This window comes from Pinus tabuliformis, chromosome 2_2, assembly GCF_031772625.1.
Source record: "Pinus tabuliformis cultivar Carrire ecotype Pingquan chromosome 2_2, CPIR1, whole genome shotgun sequence".
Lineage (NCBI taxonomy): Eukaryota > Viridiplantae > Streptophyta > Pinopsida > Pinales > Pinaceae > Pinus > Pinus tabuliformis.
In genome coordinates, this window is record NC_142300.1 from 1,257,512,069 (window position 1) to 1,257,536,852 (window position 24,784).

A 24,784-nucleotide genomic window follows, 5' to 3' on the forward strand; every position below is an offset into this window, starting at 1 on the left:
CTGCCACTGGGGCACACTCCAGCCACTCTAGGCCACAAACCTGCCACTAGGGAACTCTAGCCACTAAGGCTCACCAAAGACCTGACTCAACTAGGCTGAGGGGTTTCTCGGCTAACCCTAAGCCATGCCGACAGGAATATTTGTCCTGGCTTACCACAAACCGACACTGCAAATACAAAGTGGTTTTTAGATTACCATGAACTATATGGGGGTACACATGCCTTACAAGGTGTACAACACAACTCCAACTTTTGGAGTTACCAAGTACATACATTACAAAGACCACTACAAAAAATCCTAGACTTGCTTACTAATGTACGTGACATATACTATGAGTCTGCGTTATTTCAACGCACAACATTTTACCTTGTTTGTCCATCTATTGTTGCATCAACCAACTTCTTCTAAAATCATACTTAGTGCTTTGATCTTCAATCTTTCTAGCTTCAAGTAGCAATTTTTAGAGTGATCAGTTCGAACCAATTGCACCTGCATGTTGAGTTGATCGGGCTCAACAAGTTTCACTTACAAAACTCAAAATTCAAGAACACATAAACTAGTATGCAGCATTGTTGTGGGGAAAGTTGGTTTCTCGATCTTAACCCATATAGGATGAGTTTTCCTATGTATTCCTTCAACGCAGCTCATGTTTCAATTTGTCTCATGGGCTTCGATGTGGCAAATTGTTACTCCTCGGTGCAACTCCTTAACTATGATCCTGTAGGAAGTTCCTATGCATCCTTTGCTCTGTCGGACGTAGGACGAACTGGATGCACATTGCATTGAGCGAATTAAAATAACAGTGGCTCACACCTGACCACACGCACAACAGTGCCATCTCACCCAACTTAGGCACATGAAATCTGTTCAACACTTCTAATGCAATGGTCACGAGCCAAACTTGGACCAGGCGAATCCTTTCACTACCAGTACTCTTTGTTAGAAAATTATATATTACGGAGCAATGGATCACATAAAATATTGCAGAAATATAAACACAGAAAATGCACAAAACAAGAGAGACACAGATATACGTGGTTCACCCAGTTTGGGCTACGTCCACCCCGAACAGCTAGTCCTTCCTTTCTATTATCCAGCAAAATGAAGAGACACAACCTACAGCAAATCCGTTGTAGTATCCTCTATTTTCTCTCACAGTCTCACCTCTTTGTTTCTCGCTCATAGAATACACATCTATTTTTCCAGCCTCAAATACAATACCCTCATACAAAGAGAGGGGTTGCCTTCTAGGGCAAAAAAACCCTAAACTAAACATAAGTTCTACCGTCAGATCATCCGCCTAATGAATGGCCCAGATTGACTAGAAATCAATATACTTTTACAAGGAAATTTTACATTTGTTTTTAGCTTCGGGGGTGCTGCCCCCGAGCCCCCGCTGGCCTCCGAACCCCCTAGCCAGGGGTGATCGGCCCCCCCGCACCCCCCCCCGCATGGAGGGGTGTACAAGACTTCCTGGGGTATACATCTGGCTGAAACAAAGACCTTTGAACAATCATGCTCCACACACAACAATCTCCCACTTGGAGAATGATTGTAGCAACTCCACTACTGCTTCATTTGCTCAACAATGACTCCTCTTTGGACCTGGTTGTTTTTCATCTTCATCGTCATCCTTGAAGACCAATTGAAATTGAGCATGTTCTCAGTTTCTCCCTGGTTACAACTTTTGTTAGCATATCTGCAGGATTCTTGCTAGTGTGTATCCTTTCCAGCTTCAACTCTCCATCTTCCAACACTGATCGTATGAAATGGTACTTGAGCTGTATGTGTTTAGTCCTGGAATGAAATGTTGAGTTCTTTGCAAGATGAATGGCACTTTGACTATCACTGTATAATGTGCCCATATCATGCTCCTTACCCAATTCACCCATAAACCTTTGTAACCAAATCATTTCTTTACTAGCCTCTGTAGCAGCAACATACTCTGTTTCTGTTGTTGAAAGTGCAACAACACTTTGGATTTTTGAAACCCAACTGACAGTTGTTCCTCCAACAGTAAATACATATCCTGTAGTGCTCCTCTTGTTATCTCTGTCACCTGCCATATCTGCATCAACATATCCTTGTAGGGAGATGTTTGAACCACCAAAGCATAATGCTTGATTTGTGGTACCTTTCAAATATCTGAGAATCCATTTCACTGCCATCCAATGTTCCTTTCCTGGATTTTTCATCTACCTGTTTACAACTCCCACTGCATGTGCAATATCAGGCCTTGTGCAGACCATTGCATACATTAAGCTTCCAACTGTTGATGCATATGGAACTTTAGACATATAATCCATGTCTTCTTGGGTCTTTGGGCACATTTCCTTGCTAAGTTTGAAATGGCTAGCAAAAGGTGTACTAACTGGTTTTGCATTGTGCATGTTAAATCTTTTCAACACTTTTTGTATGTACTCATTCTGAGACAATGTTAATTTACGATTTTTCCTGTCTCTAGTTATTCTCATACCAAGGATTTGTTTTGCAGCTCCCAAATCCTTCATTGCAAATGAATTTGCCAATTTTCTTTTGAGCACATTTATTTCCTACATGTTAGATCCTGCAACAAGCATGTCATCTACATACAATAACAATATAATATAGCTGCCATCATTTTGATTTTTCAAATAAACACAATGATCAGAGTGACATCTAGCATAACCTTGTTCAGACATAAACTTGTCAAATTTTAGATACCACTGCCTTGGAGCCCGTTTTAAGCCATACAAGCTCTTCTTCAACCTGCACACTAGTTTCTCCTTCCCTTTCACCTCATATCCTTGTGGCTGTTGCACATATATCTCTTCCTCCAAATCCCCATGGAGAAAGGTTGTCTTTACATCTAACTGCTCAAGATGCAAATCTTCAGCCGCTACAAGACTTAAAATGGTTCTGATTGAATTCATTTTAACAACAGGAGAAAATATTTCATCAAAATCAATACCTTTCTTCTGTGCAAACCCCTTCACCACAAGTCTAGATTTATACCTCTGTTTTCCTCCATCTTCTTCCTTCACCCTGTAAACCCATTTATTCTTCAATGTAGTTTTTCCTACAGGCAACCTGACTAAATCCCAAGTCTGGTTATGCATTAAGGAGTCCATCTCTTCTTCCATGGCTACCTCCCACTTCTTCCTGCTTTCAACCTGCATTGCTTCTTCATAACATTCGGGTTCACCGGAATCAGTCAACAATAAATAATATAATGAAGGAGAGTATCGTTCAGGGGGTCTACTTATCCTGGTAGATCTTCTAACACCACTTTCAGGTGTTTGGGGTGCCTGTTGTTGTTGTGGTGGTTGTTGTTGTTGTGGTTGTTGATTATTATTATTTTCAGGCACCTTTCCTTTTTTAGTGATTTCATCAAGAACTGTGTATTCCTTGTTTTCCTTTTCCTGTTTCTTTTCCTACAACTGCTTCTTATACAAGACCTTTTCATTGAATATTACATCTCTGCTCCTAATGATTTTGTGATTTTCGTAATCATATAAGCGATAACCAAAATCATTAACACCATATCCAATAAAGGTACATTTCTTTGACTTTTCCTCAAGCTTTGTTCTATTTTCTTTATCAATATGAACAAAGGCCTCACAACCAAAAGGCTTTAAAATAGAGTAGTTTACCTTTTTACCTGTCCATGCTTCCTCTGGAACACCACCATCCAAGGAACTTGAAGGCCCTCTGTTTATTAGATAAACAGCAGTATCTACAGATCTGCCCAAAACTGTAAAGGCAATCCTGCATGCAATCTCATGCACCTTGCACGCTCCATAATTGTTCTGTTCATCCTTTCTGACACACCATTTTCTTGTGGTGTTCTTGGAACTGTCTTCTCTCTGCGAATTCCATGCTCTGAACATTACCTATCAAACTCTTTGCTGCAATATTCACCTCCATTGTCTAATCTAAGACACTTCGATTTCTTTCCTGTCTCAATCTCAACCAAAGCTTTCCATTTATTGAAAGTATCAAATACATCAGATTTATTCTTAATACAATAAATCCAAATTTTTCTAGTTGCATCATCAATAAAAGTAACATAATAATGAGAGCCACCAAGATATGATACCTGAGCAGGTCCCCATACATCTGTATGCACAAGCTCTAATTTTTCATTCTTCTTTTCTTTCCCAACTCTGAGAAATCTGACTCTCTTTTGTTTTCCATAAATGCAATTCTCACATAAGTCCAAATCAACATTCTTCAAACCCGGTAACAAATTCCTTGAGTGAAGAACCTTCATCCCATTTTCACTCATGTGTCCGAGCCTATGATGCCATAATGCTGCATCTGCTCCTTTGGAAGTTAAAGCATTAACAGAGTTAGAAATACCATTGCATAAATACAATGTACCAACCTTTTCGCCTTTTGCTATTACCAGGGCTCCTTTGGTGACCTTCCAAGCTTTATCTGTGAAAGTTGTCACACAACCTTCACCGCCTAACTGCCCTGTTGAAATCAGATTTTTCTTTAGATTTGGAACATGCCTTACCTCCTTTAATAGCCATTGGTTTCCATTCTGCTGTTTTACAAGAACCTTACCCATTCCAACGATTTTATAGGGTTTATCATCACCCAGACGAACTTGTCCAAAATCTCCTTGAACATAGTCATGAAAGTATTTCTTATCAGGTGTGGCATGGAATGAAGCCCCTGAATCTACCACCCAGGAATCAGTAATATTTTCGAAAGAAAGAATCAAAGCATCTTGTAACACCTCACCTGTCACATTTGCTTCATGATTGTTTTCTTGCTGTGCATCTCCTTCTTTTCCCTTTCGAGATCTACAGTCTTTCTTTAGGTGTCCTTTCTTTCCACATTTCCAGCACACTATCCCCGATCTAGACTTGGATATGCCTTTCCTTGATTTACTGCGATATCCAGAGCTCTTTCCTCTTTCCATTTTTCTTCCTCTAGACTCTGCACTCAAAGCATTTCCCGATGTCTCACCGGAGCTTTTCCGTCACATTTCCTCGCTAAGGATAGCACCGACAACATCATCAAACTTTAAAGTACTAGATCCAGAAACGGAGTTACTAATGGCCATTACCAAACCATTCCAACTTTCTGGTAATGAGCACAAGAATAACAGATCTCTAACTTCATCATCAAAGTTTACCCCTACAGAACTTAACTGACTTGTAACTGTATTAAAATCATTTAAATGGTTTGCAACAGATCCAACTTCCGACATATTCATATTAAATAACCGTTTCATAAGAAATACCTTGTTTGAGGCCGAGGGTTTTTCATATAGTTTCGACAACGTCTGCATCAAACCCTCTATCGTAGTTTCCTTCGAAATGTTGAAGGTGACTGACGCAACAAGGCACAACCGTATTGTTCTGAGTGCCTTTCTATCGAGAAGGTTCCATTCTTCATCTTTCATACCCGTCGGCATCTTTGTTTTTCCGCCCAATGGTAGGTATAGATCTTTCTGATACAGATAATCTTCCATCTGCATCTTCCACAGCGAGAAGTTTTGGCCGTTAAATTTCTCGACCCTAAACTTACCATCTTCCGCCATTGCTCCCACTCGAACCAGGAACCCTTCTTTCCTGCGAGTTTATCAGCCAAATAGACCTTCGGTTCTGATACCAATTGTTAGAAAATTATATATTACGGAGCAATGGATCACATAAAATATTGCAGAAATATAAACACAGAAAACACACAAAACAAGAGAGACACAGATATACGTGGTTCACCCAGTTTGGGCTACGTCCACCCCGAACAGCCAGTCCTTACTTTCTATTATCCAGCAAAATGAAGAGACACAACCTACAACAAATCCGTTGTAATATCCTATGTTTTCTCTCACAGTCTCACCTCTCTGTTTCTCGCTCACAGAATACACATCTATTTTTCCAGCCTCAAATACAATACCCTCATACAAAGAGAGGGGTTGCCTTCTAGGGCAAAAAAACCCTAAACAACACAACCTACAACAAATCCGTTGTAATATCCTCTGTTTTCTCTCACAGTCTCACCTCTCTGTTTCTCACTCACAGAATACACATCTATTTTTCCAGCCTCAAATACAATACCCTCATACAAAGAGAGGGGTTGCCTTTTAGGGCAAAAAAACCTTAAACTAAACATAAGTTCTACCGTCAGATCATCCGCCTAATGAACGGCCCAGAATGACTAGAAATTAATATACTTTTACAAGGCAATTTTACATTTGTTTTTAGCTTCGGGGGCGCTGCCCCCGAACCCCCCAGCCGGGGGGATCGGCCCCCCCGCACCCCGCCCCGCGTGGAGGGGTGTACAAGACTTCCTGGGGTATACATCTGGCTGAAACAAAGACCTTTGAACAATCATGCTCCACACACAACACTCTTCTCTGCAGTATGGAATGTCGCAACACATCCTTTCACAATGTCATCAATGTAAGTGAAATATCGAGCTATGTCAACTTTGTTCAGACCTTGGTAGATATCAATTCTCTTGCCCTGAAAAATATCAAATCTCAATGATGGTAACCTTTCCTTGGTGCAACTCCATGCTGTTGACCACTCTACACAGGTCTCCTTACTCAGTTTTGTCTTATGCTTCCATTGCCAGGGCCATGTGCAATGAATGCTTTCCATTCTTCCAATTGGTGCTCCACAAATAGTAGATTACTAAAGCACTTGCTATCCACAAATTTTAGTCTAGAAATTCCAAATGATGAACCCACAACTCTATAACCGAATTAAACCTCCAGTACGATTGTGTTGCTGCAGGAAACATGTTCACGTATGCGGATTAAGGTGTGCATTTACAGAGTGGCCTTTTCAAAAGCACATCATGGATTTATGGAGCACAAGAACCTCGTGCACCCCACAGAATCACCCCTCACCGCTGATATTTCACTGCAGACAACAAGGATTCAAGATCCTCTATTGTTCTCTGTGAGATCCTTCGCTATACTCAGCACCGTCCTGCCTGCAAAGCAACATAGAAGATCCTTCGCTATTCAATTCAACGCCCAAAATATATCACTGCTTCTCCCAAACTCACATGGATGACAATAGCGAATCAACGCAACTCGATGAGGTTGAGCTGCCCAGATCGGCTTCTCCCACGAAACTTGTAGTGAATTCCCTCCAGTGGGTCACCACGATCTTCATGAGCCGACGAGCTGAGCCAACAATCTTAGTTGAGCCGAGCCGAGTCCAACTCGCTCAACACAGTCGCAGGTCTGCTTAATCAACAAAATAGATCCGCAGACATTTTTAGTCATAGTCACAGCTCGCTTCTGCCCAGATCTGCCTAGATCAGATCAAATGTGTCCCTCTTCTCGCCTGATGGCTAGCAAGCCGAATGCAGAATTCGAGGAAGTCAGATCGACCAACTATTCCTCACACTGCACAAATCAAAATTGCTGAGAAATTCTGTAATAGTGAAAATGGTGTTGGCTTGTTGGGGCCTAACCCAGGTTCAAAAGTGATTTATCCAAACAAATCCCGAAACTACCGACCCTTTCAGCAACAGTCCACGGTGCGCGACTGAGGTCTCACTTGAGGTAGTATGGGAGGGCGCTGGAACCAGGTTTCTGCACCTTAGGATGTCTTGATGAAGTCAAGGAAGTTCGTGAACCAAACCTGCGCACTTTCACTGCTCCACGCAGCCATTTGTCATTCGCAGCTTGAGCAACTGCTTCTGTGCAGCTCTGTAAAGAATGTGAAGAGGTTTTGTCTATATCCTTTATCCTTACTGTGCTATTATTATAGATCTTAACTTAATTATGTGGGCCCAATATTCTCATTAATCATCCAACATTCATAACAAGTGCGCGCAATCATAAAACTGTAAAGAGATGCATAAATATAACAGAAGCATAGACACACAATATTTCAGAATCAACTTATCTTTTATTAATCCTCTGTCCAAGTACAATCCCAACTCCACCCCACACACTTAGCTGCAAGGGTCCGCGCACACAGCTGCGACCTCTACTAGGCCTTCGTGCACTCAATTGCAGAGCCTCTACCTATCACTACGACCCAATACCTTCAGATCTACTTCTAGCTTCTAACCATGCCTTCGCATTTCTCTATTATTTGCCAAAAACTTCTCAAGACTCCTTTTACACTTAGAGCCTTGCTCTATTTATACAATCCCATGGTCCGCGGACCATGGGTAGGCCGACACACTTTACATTAAATTACTTTATTTTAGGGCGGATAACCCCAGACTCTCGCGCTCCGCGCTTGCATTTTGCGGGGTCTTTACATTACATTGACCAAAACTCAGGCTTTAAGCCTCAAAAACTTGCTATGGATGATCTGTTGCCCAACAGGATCCCAACACAATCATTGTGACTCATCCCAAGTCACTCGGTTGGTGCGGTGATCTTCACGCGGAGTCCGTTTAGCAGCTTCTGTGCTTCGCCTAAGTCTGCAACACATTCTTTCATTGTCCACTGTACCAGTTGTGCGCGTATCTCCGATGCATTGTTGTCAGGGCCACCTCCTTGCCTTAGCACATATATGCCATGCGTTTGTGCCAAATTTCCCTCCATCTTGGCGGTGACCGTGAATGCTTCCTTGAGCCAAGGTTGGATGCGTGCTTTAAGAACTGCTTCTTTCTGATGTGCGGTGTGCACCTGTTCCTTTAGAGCATGTGCCTCCTTCATCTTGGCCAGTCGCTGAGTAAGGGCGACCGTCTGCGCGGTCCCCTGGACATTGTCATATGCCTGCTGCAACTGTCGTGCTTCTGTCTCTAGATGTTGTATAGTTGGATCTTCCTGCAGTGAGGTTAGCATGAAGAGTGACTGATCCAACAAGCCCGTGCAATCCTGTACGGCGCGCTCTATTGCTTCCAACCTTGATTAAATTGCGCAGTGGCACTGCTCTCTGACTTCCGGGGGTGTAGAGGGTTGCGCCTTCGACTGTAGTTACACGATCTGCAGGTTGAGATCCAACTAGATCCTCATTGGTTCCTCCTTTTCCTTGCGGAATCCACTGGCCAATTTGTGGATCCGCACTCCTACTAGTAGGTCTATTGCAATCTCTAGCTCAGGGATGCAACGACATGCTTCCTCGACGATCTGCTCCAGTTGTTGATTCTGCGCTACCGCTTCATCGTGTTGGAGGCTCAGTTGCTTGATGTTGATTCACTGTTCACTGAGCATTTGTACTGCGCGTCCTTCCCTAGCACGAAGCTTTGTCGTCGCTCCATCTTGTAGCTGGTATAATATTTCTCGCGGAAGGGCTACCAATTTTAGGCCAAGTCCATTGATCTGGCCTACCGCAGCTCTGTCGTCCATGTTGTTCGTTGTCAATGCTCCTTCCGATAACGCAACGCATTAGCCATTTTGGCCCACAACAACTGCTCTGTTTCCGATGTACCCATAGCCCCATAGACGACTACCATTCCCTCTTATGGGGGTTGCAACTGAAGTCCCTACAGTTGCGCCCTAAGTGCCCCCAACACATTTTGTTGCTCTGTCATTGCTTCCTGGAGCACTTCCCTCATGACCTTGTGAACTGTGTTTCTAATGTCGTATAGGTCACCCTCGGTCAGTGTAATAGGTTCCCCATCTAATTTGGAAGCCTTGGTCTTCTTCCGGGGCCTTGTCCATTCCATACTGTGCAACTGTTTTAGCTGTGCCGATGATGTGGTTGGGTCCGCGCCAGTCGTCGTGTCATCTATCCCCTGTCCTGTGGTCAGGTATGGGCCTCTTCCCTCCTGCGTCGTAGTTTCCCTAGTTGTGGTGTTGTTGTTGCTTTGTTCGCGACCTTGGTCTACTCCGCGGTAGCCTTCGTTGCCTCGCGGGAAGCCCTTACCTCCTCGGCAAATTTCTCGTTCCGCTTCTATTGTGCCAACAGCTTGGCAGCATCCTTTTGTCTTTGAATCGCCATCTCATCACGTGCTGCCAGATCCGGGGTGCACCACTCAAGTGGCCATGAATCGAGCACCGCGAAAATAGCATCATCAATCACGATGAAAGGGAGTTTGGTCCATTTCTACTCCGGATCCTTCCGCGCCTTGATATATACACATTGTGCATATTCACCTTAAAGTCTGCAAATCTCCACATAATTTCATATACCGTGGGGGATAGGCACGATCGTTTGTTGATCCACATCTGTACACTCGCCTCCATGAGTATCCAGAAAATCTTGGCCTTGCGGATCCGCGTGGCATCCCTTGTCGCCCATAGTGACGCATCCTTCATTGCCTCTGGCAAGTCTTGATCAAGAGGAGGAAACTGACTGTCCTCCAGTAATTCCCCTACAACCAACAAGATAGATAAGAGCAACCACGCGTAGTGGAAGGCCTTCCCGTTCCTGGCCCTCCTTGTAGTTTGTCAAGAACTCCTCGCAGAGGAGTTACGCCCAGTTGAACCGTACCCCTTCCACGCATTTTTCAGTCAGCGCGATGACCATTGCTGGTACCTCGTTACCATGACATTTTCTCATCACTTTTCCTACCAGCAACTAGGTGGCTACACGCACCCCTTTGTCTTGAACGCTAGTAATAGCATAGCCCATCTGCTTTTTCTCCAACTTGTATTTCTTTTTCATGGCCTCTACAAGCACCAAGTCTCCACTTTTTCCAGCTATTTCCGTGGGGTCCCTTCCCGTACAGGGAAGCCGAGAAATCCTATGAATAAGCTCCGCCGTGATGGGAATGGGCTCCTCCAGCCACAAGTACCCATCATGCACTAGGAAAAGCAGTTGCCTGATGACAAAGATCGTGATTGGTGCCCAATGAAAGTGTGGAATCCATAATAGGTGGAGTAGCCCGGCCTCCTCCACCCCGCGCAGCCATTTCCGTGGTTGTAGTGTTGTAACTGCCCCCTCCTTGCTTTGTTTCATTAGTTGGCTGGTTTCCAAATGTGGGAATTTTTCACTATCCACGAGGTCCCAATCTTCAAATTTCATCGTGGGCATGTGGCCCAAAGCTGAACCTTCAAATAGAACTCCCTCGGGGAGGAATGGGGTTTTGAGTGCGCTTTTAACAGCATCCAAATCTTTAGGTACTTTTACTCTCCCTTTCCACGGAGGGACATACTTGGGCAGTTTTGCTACAGCGCGCATTGGTTGAACGTCTTCCTCCATTTCTACATCTGGTTCAATTTCTTCTATGAAGGCCTGGAGATCCTCCTCCTCATCATCTGTCTCAAGATTAACCGTCTTTCCCTTATCTTCCATAGACAACTTACCAAACCGCAGGTTCCGCGGAGACATACGGACCGGTCCTGCTACCTGTGGGTCCTTTTTGGGCCTCGGCATCTGGGGCGATTTTGGAATTTCTAGTGCATCCCCCACTGGTGACATAGGGCTTGGCGCGGCTCCCTTGGTTGTCGACATCACTCTGTTTAGAAGGTCCTGCGTCTCTTTCGTCAATGTTTCAAACACTGAACTTGCTTTTAAAGCCTCTAAAGGTGTAAGGTCCATACCCAATTGATAGTGCACTAACTGAATTCTCAATATGCCAAGGGTTGTTCGGTGGATGACCATCTGTGATTTATAGGCCTGCCGGAATTCAAATTTGACTGTTCCCCCCTCCTTCGGCTCATTAATGCGAGATTGGCAGCAGATTGTTCCAAATCTAGTTCTAACTCTGTGTCTTAATTTCCCGTCACCTGCTCCTCATTGTCTTAAATGGGATATCTTGTCATGAACAGTGACCCCAACGGTCACTTCCCAGTCTACCCACGTGGCAGCGCAGCCTCCCATGCGTGGGCGTGACCCTTGTGACCTACTGACCCTGCGCGTAGTCCCCCTATCACGCCGCTCCCATACAGACTCTTTTATAGTCTCACGCTCTCTTCCAACTGCTTGGAGCACTAAGACTGTGCTTTCTACAGATAGTCAGGTGGTCACACCACTCGTGCGAGGCTTCCCTGCACCTTCCAGCCTAGTCCGCGGGCACCCCTCAATTACCCTCGCGTCAGTTAGTGCTTCGCGTTCTTCCTTATACGGTGCACTCCCTTGGTTCCTTTGTCTAGTGAGGTGCGGCCACAGCCATGGTATCAGAGCCACAAATCCTTCTAATGCAGTAGTATGGCTACCTCCCTCTTGTCCTGTCGTACTTAGTTCCTTGGCGCAGCCTGCCTTTATGATTTCGGTTTTCAGTTTGTTGATTTCTTTGTCCAAGATCCTACTTTTCTTCCTCAATCGTACTCGATTTTCTTCAAGTTCGTGAATTTTCAAGTGCCCTCGCCAAATGGCGTCCTGTAACTGCATATAGTCGACTTCGCGCAGCGGCATAATTCCTTTGTCCTGGTCCCTACGAATTGTTCCAATTATGTGAGGATTCCTTCCTCCCAAACCTATGGCCTCGACTCTGCCCATCATCTTTAGGATCGTCTCCGCGCTCAAATTCTTGTACAAGGCCCTAGAGGCCCATCGAACCGCTGGTACGCGGTCCCAATCAGTCCGTCTGGCCTGGTGAACCTTGTTCAGGATCCCGCATACCTTCTTGAATGCTTCTAAGTGGAACGTTTGTGGTGCGCATCGCTTTTCCTGCTGCTGTGACTGGTTCTGATTGTCGATCCTTAGTCTAGGGTGTGCTGGCGTGGACTGCACAGCCCAAGTCTGCACCCATCGACACAAGTGAGCGTGCAAGCTTCTCTGTCCAGGCTGCCTGATTCTCGTTCGACGCTGGGGGCTTCCAACCCATCTACACCAATTTACCATGATCTCCTGATGTGTACTCCCCCTTCGTGCGGTTGTTGTGCACAGTGCCCCTTCCAGTGCAGCATACCGCTACTGTTCCGGTACTGCATTTTCAACTTCGTTCAGGAAGTCATCCACCGCTGTCACTTCATCATGGGTTGGCAGTTCCCTTGCCTCTATTGTCACGCGACAGAGTGATCTAATCATCATGTTGCAATTTAGTGTTGTCACCTCATGCAACTAGTTCTGCCAACGCTCTACTTCCTCGTTTGAATCTGAAGTGCAGGAGCTATCGCGCTCCCACGAGATTGTTCCATCTGTAGTCAGCTTCACCCGATCATGGTCTTGTGTAGTTATCTAGTAAATACAATCCAGCTCATTGTTGCTTTCATCGTCGCACACGGGTTCAGTGTAGCACGCTCCTTCAGATGGGTATAACGGGACTACCACGCGTAGTGACTTTTTCTCGAATATCATCTTCCGCTTCTTTGGGTTGATGACTCCATTCACATCAGTTGCCCAATCTATTCCTAACAATAAGGAATAAGGATTGTTGTCATCGACAATCTCTATCACTTCAAAGTCTCTCTGTGTGCTCGCGCCTTCGATATCAGCTGTTATCCCTTACAACCTCCCCATGGGCAAAATCTTTTGTTGGTTCACCATTCGTATTTGAATAGGGTACCACTGCAACGCGGGCCTGCCCATGTGTTCCCATGTTTGCTTTGGTAACACATTCATGTCCAATCCCAGATCTAGGATGACTTGATCCATTTCATACTCACCAATCTGCGCAATCAACCTCATCTCCCTTCCAGTGCGCAATGTATGCTTCCCCACTTTTCGGACTACGCGCAGTTCTCCTGACCCTGCACACTTGGTGATCAATTCCTGTATTCCCTTAACTCATGCACGTCTCTAGAAAGGTAGTAAGCATAGACAGATCCATCCATGGTTCTGGTTGATCTTTACTACCTGAAGTAGAGGCCTCCGCGAAGCTCTTCTTAGCTTCCATGAACGTCTCCTTTGCGCGTTCTAGGTCAAACTTAGGTTCCTTCGTAGGAGCCTTGCGAACCCATGTATTTTCCTCGGGTTGCTTCCCCTTATCCTCCCTTGTGGTCACACCAATTCTGAGCATCATGTTCACATTTGGGTTTTCTTCGCGCAGTTCACACTTCATCATTTGGATATTCTGAGTCGGAGGAGGCTGGAGTACCCCTTTCTCACGCATCTATGCGATCAACGTAGGACAATCTATCATTTCATGATCAAACTGATCACAGTCTGAACATGATATCCTTGTTGGGTTTGTACAACCACGGGCGTAGTGCCCTGTTCCTCCGCAATTGTAACAAATTAACTATCTACGGCCCCTTCCTGGTCCCATTCCTCCTCGTCCTCTACCTCATTCCTGAAATCCAGCGCGTGCCATCCCCACAGCTGGGTCGAGACCTTACGTTTCGGTCTGCATTCTATAGGCTGGAGTTTGATCCATCATTAACTCGTAGCTACGATAAGTATGCTCGTCATGGCCTACTAGTCTGCAGAAATTACAAAACAACTGTTGGGGAGTCTGCGTATACTTATGCAATAGATGACAATTGTCTGTCGTGTGTTTCCCCCTATCTGGCAGATTGCGCACCATAATGTGGGTGTCACACTCAACCCTTCCTGTGCTTCTGGTCTTAACGGCATAGGCCCCCCTCCTGCCAAGTAGTTCGCGAATACTGGACAATGATCCTTGTCGTGGCCCTGGCCTTTGCATTTTATGCACCATGCTTCTTCGTGCGCCTCTGACCGTGGTGCCCTATCCCTCTTCAAACTCTGCATCTCCAAGCATAGATTCTGTAGTTGTGCATGGATTTGTTGAACTCCCAATTCAGGGTCTTGTATCGGGGTCTCATGCAACCTCATCGCCATTTCCAATGCTTCAGCTTGGGTTGAAAGCTTCTGCTGTGACAGCGCCCTCCTCAGGTGCGGTGTCAGAGATGCCACAAACCATGCACAGTGCCTCGCCGATCGTACTCTTCGGTCACTGATCCAGATCCCAGGGGGTCTTGCCTGGAAGCATCGTGATCTCCTTAAACCCGATGATGGACTGTGTCTCTAATCTCGGCTGACTAAATTCTCTGTTCAGTGCATTCTGGATCTCTGCTATTCCTGCATTTGGGTGATCATTAGAGTGCTTGATATACCATGTCAACGTGTGATCCTGCAACGCGCTCACCAAAGTAGCCTTCTTAATGTTGTCGTCCGTGACCCCTTGCGCTTTCCACACTGCTCTTACCACGAACCAGAACTGGTCCAGATCCTCGTTCACTACTCCTCTGAATACGGGTATCTTAATCGCGCTTGCCATGCTGAACTAGAACGTTGGTGGAGGTGGAGTGGGTGGAGATGGAGGTGAAGGAGGTGAAGCGAGTGGTGGCGTGGACGGAGGTGGTAACTGCGGAATGTGATGTCTTATCAAACTGACCGCACTTCTCGGGGAGACCCAAGCGAGCTCCTCCTCGCTCTCTCGCGAAGGTGAAACTAAGGGTCTGTTTCCTAACTCCCCGCTACCCTTGTATATATTTCCGCTCCGCGTCGTTCCAATCGTTAATGTATTCGCATAACTCACTTTTCACATAACAGCATCTTAATCCAAGTATTTAGAGATTTAATGTACTTACCTCACGGTCCCTTGAGAAAATGTCGTTCTATTTCGTTGTAGCTTACGGTCGTGTCTATCGCAAACTAAGTGATAAATCCACCTATTATTCGGTCAAGCCAATGGACCAAAACTCTCGCACGATCTTATCTTCTGATGCCTCTAGTATGCGCGCTAATTCCAGAGTCCACACTATCGGTTGGCCAAGTTTACACCTTCCCTGGCTGTCGGCTAGCCTCGCGATCCACTCATACAGTTTAGAAGGAAAGGATGCGAAGAAGATCTCGTGGATTTCTGTATACACGTAGCGATCCAACCACCTTCTCTCAGATACCTGCGGAGTTTTGTTTTCCTGTGTCACGAACTCGTGAAGCTTCTTGTCCAACCACTCTTCAATTTCCTTCTTTGTTGGGTTCCAGTGGCACGAAATCAGACATCCCTTAGGCAAATCCCTGTCTTGGCAACAAAACCATTTGTTAGCTTGTTGGGGCCTGACCCAGGTTCAGAAGTGATTTAGCCAAACAAATCCTGAAACTGTCGGCCCTTTCGACAATAGTCCGCGGTGCGCGAACTGAGGTCTCACCCGAGGAAGTATGGGAGGGTGCTGGAACCAAGTTTCTGCACCCTAGGGATGTCTTGATGAATTCAAGGAAGTTCCCGAAACGAACCTATGCGCTTTTGCTGCTCCGCGCAACCATTTTTCCTTCGTAGCTTGAGCAACTGCTTCCGCACAGCTCTGTAAAGAGTGCAAAAAGGTGTTGTCTAGATCCTTTATCCTTACTGTGCTATTACTATAGATCTTAACTTAATTGTGTGGGCTCAATATTCTCATTAATCATTCAACATTCATAAAAAGTGCGCACAATCATAAAACTATAAAGAGATGCGTAAATATAACAGAAGCATAGACATACAATATTTTAAAATCAACTTATCTTTTATTAATCCTCTGTCCAAGTACAATCCCAACTCTGCCCCGTGCACTCAGATGCAGGGGTCCGCGCACACAGCTGCGGACTCTACTAGGCCTTTGCGTACTCAGTTGCGGAGCCTCTACGTATCACTATGACCCAATACCTTCAAATCTACTTCTAGCTTCTAACCATGCCTTCGCATTTATCTATTATTTGTCAAAAACTTCTCAAGACTCCCTTTACACTTAGAGCCTTGCTCTATTTATACAATCCCATGGTTCGCAGACCATGGGTAGGCCGACACACTTTACATTAAATTACATTATTTTAGGGCGGACAACCCTAAACTCTCGCGCTCCGCGCCCACATTTTGCGGGGTCTTTACATTACGTTAACTAAAACTCGGGCTTTAAGCCCCAAAAACTTTCTATGGCGGGATCCACTGCCCAACAAATGGTGACTTTGTACTCTTAATGTAATTTAAACTTGCAATTTCAACACCCTAGTGTAATCTAGGGAATTTCATGGCAATGGCAAAATTTTGGGTGTAGTTTAATTTAATTTAATGATTATTTTTTAATATGTTTTTGAGTTCTTTTTATTAAAATTTGAAAATAATTTTTTTAATTTTTGTTTTTTCTTGTTTTTAATTATGGGCTTTTATTATTTAAACATATCTTGGATTTCATAAATTTTATAATTTAAATTTGTGATTCCAATATTTTTTTCTAAAATTTCTAATAAAATTTAATAAAAAATTCAAGAAAAAAGTTAAACATAAAACATGTAGATAATTGAGAAAATTTAATTAGCTTTATCCTAATTACAATTCAAAAATAACCCATTGTTTTTTCATGAAAAAAAAAAAAAAAAACTAACATTTTTTTACTAAAATAATGATGTTTATACATATCATGCATACAACATGTGCCAGTGTAACCCCATATAACATATCACCTATATTTAGCATCATACAGAAAAGTTGAAGTACAACAAGCCCAAGGGCACCAAAACTATGTAAAAAACCAAGAAACAAGACAAGCAGACCTGTCAAAGAAGCCCATATGCATTGCCATATATAGCCCAATAATAGGCAACCACTCAGTACAATGTCAGTGCCGGAAGATACTCTGACTAGAAAAATATGAACCGAAAGATACTTTGATCGGTAAGGAAAACAACAACGTCGGAAGATACTCTGACCGACAAAATTCCTGGAGATGCTCTGATATGCCCGTCACAACAAATCAGGTTAAAAAGTTACCAACTCTAGACTTCTCTAGTCTAATTGTCTTGTTGCTTCATAGCCCCCTCCTTCATAGCCAGTAAGTGCCTTCTTTATCCCTCCAGCATGTGGAGCTCTGCCGCCACTAACTCCAAATCCACTCACAGGTGCACCATTGGAAGCGTCAACCTGCCAACCTCACCCCCCCATTTGTCATCCATACTAAATTTGGGAACCCACCAAGAGCCGCGAGAGAGGCTTTGTAGCCTCAACTCAATCCCATTTTAAAAGGCATGGTCGACGCATCATATCCTAAAACAAAACTACCAGGGGCACCAAAATTGAAACCCCCATCACCAAAAGGATACATCACCACATGTCCATTTCCACAACCAGGCACTCCATTGAGACTCTGCTCATCGTAGCCAATGCCCATTAGTCCCTTTGGGCCATAACCAACATTAAACACTCTCGCACTGAGAACACTCGCAATGGCTTCCCCCCACAAGCTCTGGGGACACAAAGCAAGTGAAAGCCCAAATGTAGCCGCCAAAAAAGGGGCTTGCCCATCCCATAACCTCCATTGACAGTCGGCGCTGAGACCCCAACAAAATCACCCATAACATACTTGCCACCTGCACTAGCAAAACTTGCACCACCACTCTAACCCTCATTCATGTAGCCACTAGATGTGCCAGTGACATAAACACCATGAGTCTAAGCATGTCCCGTAGTCCCAAGAAATCTAACAAATAGCAACAACTTAAGAGCAATTGACCTTCTACGATTCTAAAATATTCCAAATCTACAGCACTGATATGTTCAACATTAAAATTTGTTCCTTCAATATTAAAAAGTAAAAATGGCATAAAAATTTCATTGCAAAATTTGTTCCATCTTTTATATTCGCCGAAAAAACTGGAAAAATAAATGTCCCTTTTGCCACAACCATGAAAAGACTGCACTGCAGTTAACTTTTTTTGTAATCGAAATGACTTAATGTTGGTCTACCTTTTTCTCACACGTGAGAAGATTTTGGTTTGAAGTTGGGGCCAAAATTCTGTTTCTATTGCAGGGCTGAAGTTCTGAAGCTGGGGGGCGAAAATCTATTATTGGGAAGAAAATTTTGATCTAAAGTTGCACTCTGAAGAGCTGACAAAATTTTGATCTAAAGTTGCACTCTGAAGAGCTGACAAAATTTTGATCTAAAGTTGCACTTTGAGGAGCTGACACTTGGAAGGTTGAGCAAAGGACATCTACTAGGAGGGAGCGTTGACTTGGTGGAGGAGGAAGCTCTTAGGTCTAAGGTCTTGGCCCATCTCAATTTGGATTTATTAAAGGAAGAGTTTTGACTAGGTTTTCCCCTATATAGGGATTTTAGCCCTAGCTAACTGCTTACATCTTGTGTCCATGTAGGGTTTTAGCCCTGGCTAAGTGCCTACGTCTTGTGTCCTTGATCTTCATGTCTTTGTCTTGATAGTTGCCTAATGAGAAGAAGATAAAAAAAGAACACAAAGAAGTTAATAAGAACATAATAATATCACAAGTAATTATCAATATAAGAAAATCTTTCTGCGTTTCTGATTTTCTAACATTGTCATGGCACTAAAAAGTTCTGATAAACTCTTCTTATGTCTATCTACTAGAGGAGAGAGAGATCATCCACAAATTATTTGGGAGACTAATCAAAACAAGAACATTGTTGTTGATGATAATAATTATTAATACTAATAAAATTGGTTTATTAGTTTAAATTGTTTATGTTTAGTTTTTTTTTTTTTTTTTAAGTCATTTTTTCTTGAAATTTGATAACGAATTGTTAGAAGTACAACTTTAAGCAAGGAAATCTACATAATCCAAATTCCAAAATTTTTAAGTTGCTGAATCCATTGTGTACTCAAACAGATTTAAAAATAAATAAACTTAAATTATATCCCAAAATTATTTAAATTAAAAATAAGAGTTGTTAGCTCCTATATCTATATTGTTTTTCATGTTTTTCATGCGTGTTAGGACAAACACAACTCAGCGTTAAAGAAAAGAAATTGAGAATAATCATTCTATAATTTCTTTCCATTACCTTGAACTTACATAAATTGCATATTCTAAAAATATCTCGAAATATAACAATCAAGAAAAGTCAAACAATTAACCCGTCTCCCAACTATTAAATTCCAAAAATTTCCTCCCAAAAAATATCATGGATTCTCATCATTTTGCAATTGTTTCGAATCCCCTTCTCATCATCACAATCGCCAATTGTAAAGTGGTCTTCTCCAAAGATATGATTCTTCATATTCAACATCTTTACATAATCTGAACCGTTGGCACAAAATTTTGATAGGCTTTGTATTTCTCTGAACTTTGACAGCAATGGCGGATTCTGAGAATATGTAGAGCAACTAATAAATATAAGCAGCAGCTGGGAATAAGATCGAAACGTCCCGGCTAGAATTGCTGCAGAGGCTACTTGGAATGTGGCGTGGTGTGTATAAATAAATACTGAAAAATTGGCACTGATAGTTATAGATAAGATAAATGTAGGATTTATGAGATAAAGAACCACCTTCTATCACGCTCACATTCTATTTTTAAATATGCGGGTGTCTCCAGAGTCGAGATGCAGTAACTTTAAGGCAAATAAAAAAAGGTGAGCCAGTTTATCGACAGATGTGTCAAATTTAAATTATAACCGTTGGAGTGCAAGGGCCACAGGCGATTTCTTTTATGATGCTGTACTTGGTTGTGAATATAAAAGTGTATCCGCAAGGCAATTTCTATGGGCGCCGGTATGAAGGAATTGTTTCTTTCTCAAATTTGCCACCAACCTTTCATTATTGATGAAAGAATTATATTTATAAAAAAAATTATAATAGTTTGAATCATTCAAATCGGAAAAGTCTTAGTTATTTAATTTTAAGTGATTTATTAATTTTTTATATTAAATATTTTTTTGTTTATTTGTTAGGTAATGTGATTTTTAAGATGATTAAGATATTTAATTTGTAGTTTTGGTAGTGGTTATGTGGGACATTTAAATGGTCATAATCATCTTATCAGTGTTTATTTTATGCCGTGGATATTTTTATATATATTAAATGTTAAAAATATTTCTGTTTTGTATTAAGTTTAATTTCAAATATTATTATGTATATACATATTTTCTTCGTATGTGACAATTTCATATATATATATATATATATATATATTTTCTTCGTGTAAAAATATATGTGACAATTTCATTTTTATATATATATGATTATAAAGTATTTTGTTATTTTTTTATTAAAAAATTCTAACAAATATCTTTGAAGTGTTAGTTTTTTAATTATTTAATATAAAAACAATAATAACATGAAATGAAATTAAATATTTAAAAATGTTATAAGTAAATAAATTTTATTCTTACTCATCCTTTATGTATTTGAATTCTAGCTGATTTGATTTCATTTCTTAAACCTCATTTATCTACCTACAGAATAATTTTAAGAACATTTCAATACTCTCGCTAAAAGTGAATTTTATAAATTTAATAAATAAATTTATAATATAATATCAATATATACCTAGCAAAATCCCGTCATTAAACTCTCTTTCACTATACACATGCTATGATATTTAAGAACAAACTTTTAAATATAAAATCTTTTTAATATATTTAAAATATTCTTGACTATTCTATTTAAAAATTGTATGTGGTTACACACAATTTTTTAATCTATAATATTTTCAAGCCCATTGTGGATGGTATTTGTGCAGTATCTGTTTCTTTTTCCTTATTGCCACTCATTCGGGTGCGTTAATGTTAGACTATGGGATCATGTGATATGTTTATGTAATTGTAATTTTATTTTTTTTTTATTTTTTTTAAAGTGATTATTAAATTTAGGAGGTAACTGATTACTTGTAATTTTTAGAATTTTTATGATCAAAATTCACCAAGGAATAGATCACATTGTACATTTATATTGTTTGGATTTTTGGATTTTCATTATGCTTTTTTGGAGGCTTGTAGGAGGATACAAGCAATAAGAAAGCAATTTCCATCACCAACTCCAGCTTTTGGAATTTTGGTGTTTGGAATCAATTTGCAAGTAGTGCCACCTGTGTTCAAATCTCTCGAGGTTTTACTTTAGGCCCATAGTGTAGGAGGATTTAAGCAATAAGAAAGCAAGTCCCATCACCAACTGTGGACTCTAGAGTTGCCCATAGTGTAGGAAGATATAAGCTATAAGAAAGCAAGTCCCACCACCAACTAAGGACTCTAGAGTTCTAATGTTTAAAATTGATTTGCAAATAGTCCCACTCATATTCTAGTAATTCTAGATTTTGATGGTTTTTTTTTCTAATTTTTTATATTCAAATTTTCATATACAATAATGTGAAAAATGAAATTTTCTCATACATTTAAGTAAATATCATCACAATTGAGACCAAATACCTCACTATCTTATACACATTGACTATCTTATACACATTGACAATAACCATTCAATAGAATTGAGGCCAAATGCCTCACTCTCTTCCCCTTCATAATCAATCCATGATATCTAACATAAAGGAGTTTAAGGAGTTTTGATAGAGTAAGTCATAATAGGTCTCCCCCTTCACAAACAATCCGTGATATCTAACATAAAGGAGTTTAAAGAGTTTTGATAGAGTAAGTCATAATAGGTCTTCCCCTTCATAATCAATTTGTGATATCTAACATAAAGGAGTTTAAGGAGTTTTGATAAAGTAAGTCATAATAGGTACAAAGAATTATGAAGTTTTGGGAGAATAAATTCTCAATCAAAAAAATTATTTATTTAATATCTAGAAGATTTGATTTGCATGGGTTATTATATAATTAACTTATTTATTATATAATGTAAAATAAACACTTAAATGCTAATAAATTAAAAAAAAGAAAATCCATAAAATACAACTAACGAATCTCTGAATAATAAAGTTCTCACATGGTTTCTTAAAGTGAAAAGGTGGAACGAATGACTTGCAACAAGGTTGGGGAAGGGTGGGATGACAATTTTTTTAAGGTAAATAAAGGGAGCCCATAGAAAGTCCCTTGCAGCTGTATATTTAGATGGACAATAAACAAAAATGCAGTGCTGGAAAAGAAACGACCGCGTGGACTGTCGCTTTCATATTACAATGATTATCATAACCTAACACAGCTGTCCATTAGCTGGCTTTGTCTTTTCTTCACATCTGCGTTCGCCACAGTCACTTCGCTTTAGTTTTTACACGTAACACAATTTCGCGACAACTTACCGCATCCCTTGAGAGTCGGGAGCATTGCATTTGTACAAAACGACAGCGGCATCTTACGCAGAAAAAACGTGTTAGAGTTCGATCGGAGAAAGTTCTTCACCTCATAAATCCCACATTATGCCACTCGCTGGCATTCCTTTAGTATTTATTGATATACACCACATAGAAACCTATTCCACCCCCCACATTTCAATCTCATTCCCAACTCCTTATATTTATTCGCTGTTCTACATATCCTCTTAATCTACCATTGCTGTAAATCTTCAGAGAAGAAATAGATCGACTATCAAAAATTCCTGCCAACGGATCAGATTAAGTAGAGACATTGAATATGAAGAGTAGAATGCTGTTTTCCAGTGTGGCCAGATTGGTGATTGCGATGATGAGAAAGGGATTTGCAGCGAAACAATTGCAAAAAATGATGCTGACAATCCATGATCTGCAGAGGGCATTTATTGGAAGATTGGAAACCACAACAGTGGCGTATGATCGCGTGCTGTTAACTTGTGATGATCATTGCGAATTCTCTTGCAGCAGCACTCCAGTGAAGGGTCATGAGAAGAGATCATGGGATGATCATTTGCACTTTCTTCTCTGCAGAGCTCGGCCCTGCGTTTGTGCCAGTGTCCATGAAGACCAAAATGGGAGCCACAAAGTTATGAGTAATGGTGATCATCAACAAAAACTGCAGTGTTCTTGTGTTGATGAGACACCCAAGTCCCCCATGGAGGATCTCTGCTCTCCTCGAGTAGATAGACAAGCAGAGGAGTTTATTACAGCATTTTACAGGTAGATGTGGCTACAACGTCAAGATTATTATTTGCAATACGAGGAAATGTTAGCCAGAGCCACCTAGCTCACTTTTTTTTTCGCAGTGCCAGTCATGGATGGAAAGCCTAATAAAACATTACAAAATTTTGCAAGGGGTGCATTCTTATGTGTTGAAGATAATGGAGAATATCCTAGAATAGGTAGAGTTGGTTCACGTAGCCTCAGGTTAGGAATTAGTTTCTATTTCTTAGGATGTTGTTCTAACTTATCTAAAACTATGTATTCTATTTAATGTGTAATGTTGATGAACAATGTAGAGTGTTTTGCAAAGCCAGACTCTCCCGGTTCAGACTCTCTTTCGTAGCGCTGACCAGTGGGTTTTATTTTCATTAATACAAACATTGCCATTTTTATCATGGTATCAGAGCGTCAGGGCTGAAGATCCTATACGTTGGAACCGAAATCGTCACAGGTTTTGAGTGGACAGCCGCAATGATCACTATTAAATCGTCGCAGGTTTTGAGTGGATAGCCACGACAATCACTATTACACTTCTTTCATTTTTCAATCGTCGCACTTTTCAGGTGTACAGCCGCGACGGTCGTGGAAAATTGATGAAAAACTGCGATGGTCTCTGAAATTGGGCGTATTTCAGCTATTAGTCTCGGATATTGGGCAAATATCAGTGACGGTTGCGACTAGTCTCGGAAAATTGGTGTATTTCAGCGACTAGTCTCGTATATTGGGCAAATATCAGTGACGATCATGTAAATCAAAGAAATTGCAAAGGGAGCCAAGAACAAGGCTGTGGCTGACAACAGGGGATTGTCTCGAAGCTGAGAAGAAAGCCATGGTGATTTGCGCGTGTGTTGCGAGATTGAACAACAGTGATCTATCTCTGTCACAGATCTGGGGTAAATTTAACATCTTTTATTTGTCGATTTTTTTTTCTAAATCACCAAGATGAATAACAATATTTTTGAAGCATGCATGAACCAGCATAATAAGCTCGATGGTTCCAATTATGCAAATTGGAAGTTTGAGATGCAGACTCTGCTAGAAGCGCAGAGTACTTGGCAGATTGTGAATGGGGATGAGCCGAAGCCCGCGGCTGGATCTGCAACAGACCTAGATTGGGAGAAACAAGAAAGCAGAGCAAGGACAATGTTAAAGATGTCAGTGAAACACTGCATTATACCACACATCAGAGAAAGTAAGTCAACGAACGAGATCTAGGGAATTCTAAAGGGATTATACGAGATCAGAAATTCAAATCATCTTTTGTTCCTTAAGAGTAAGATCATTTCCATGAAGATGGAGGAGAATG

The 24,784-nt window shown here is 41.6% G+C and overlaps 1 pseudogene; it reads left to right on the forward strand.

The window, feature by feature from the left end:
* The first annotated feature begins 22,840 nt into the window (after positions 1–22,840).
* LOC149198041 (uncharacterized) lies at positions 22,841–23,662 on the forward strand (annotated as a pseudogene).
* Positions 23,663–24,784: the final 1,122 nt, after the last annotated feature.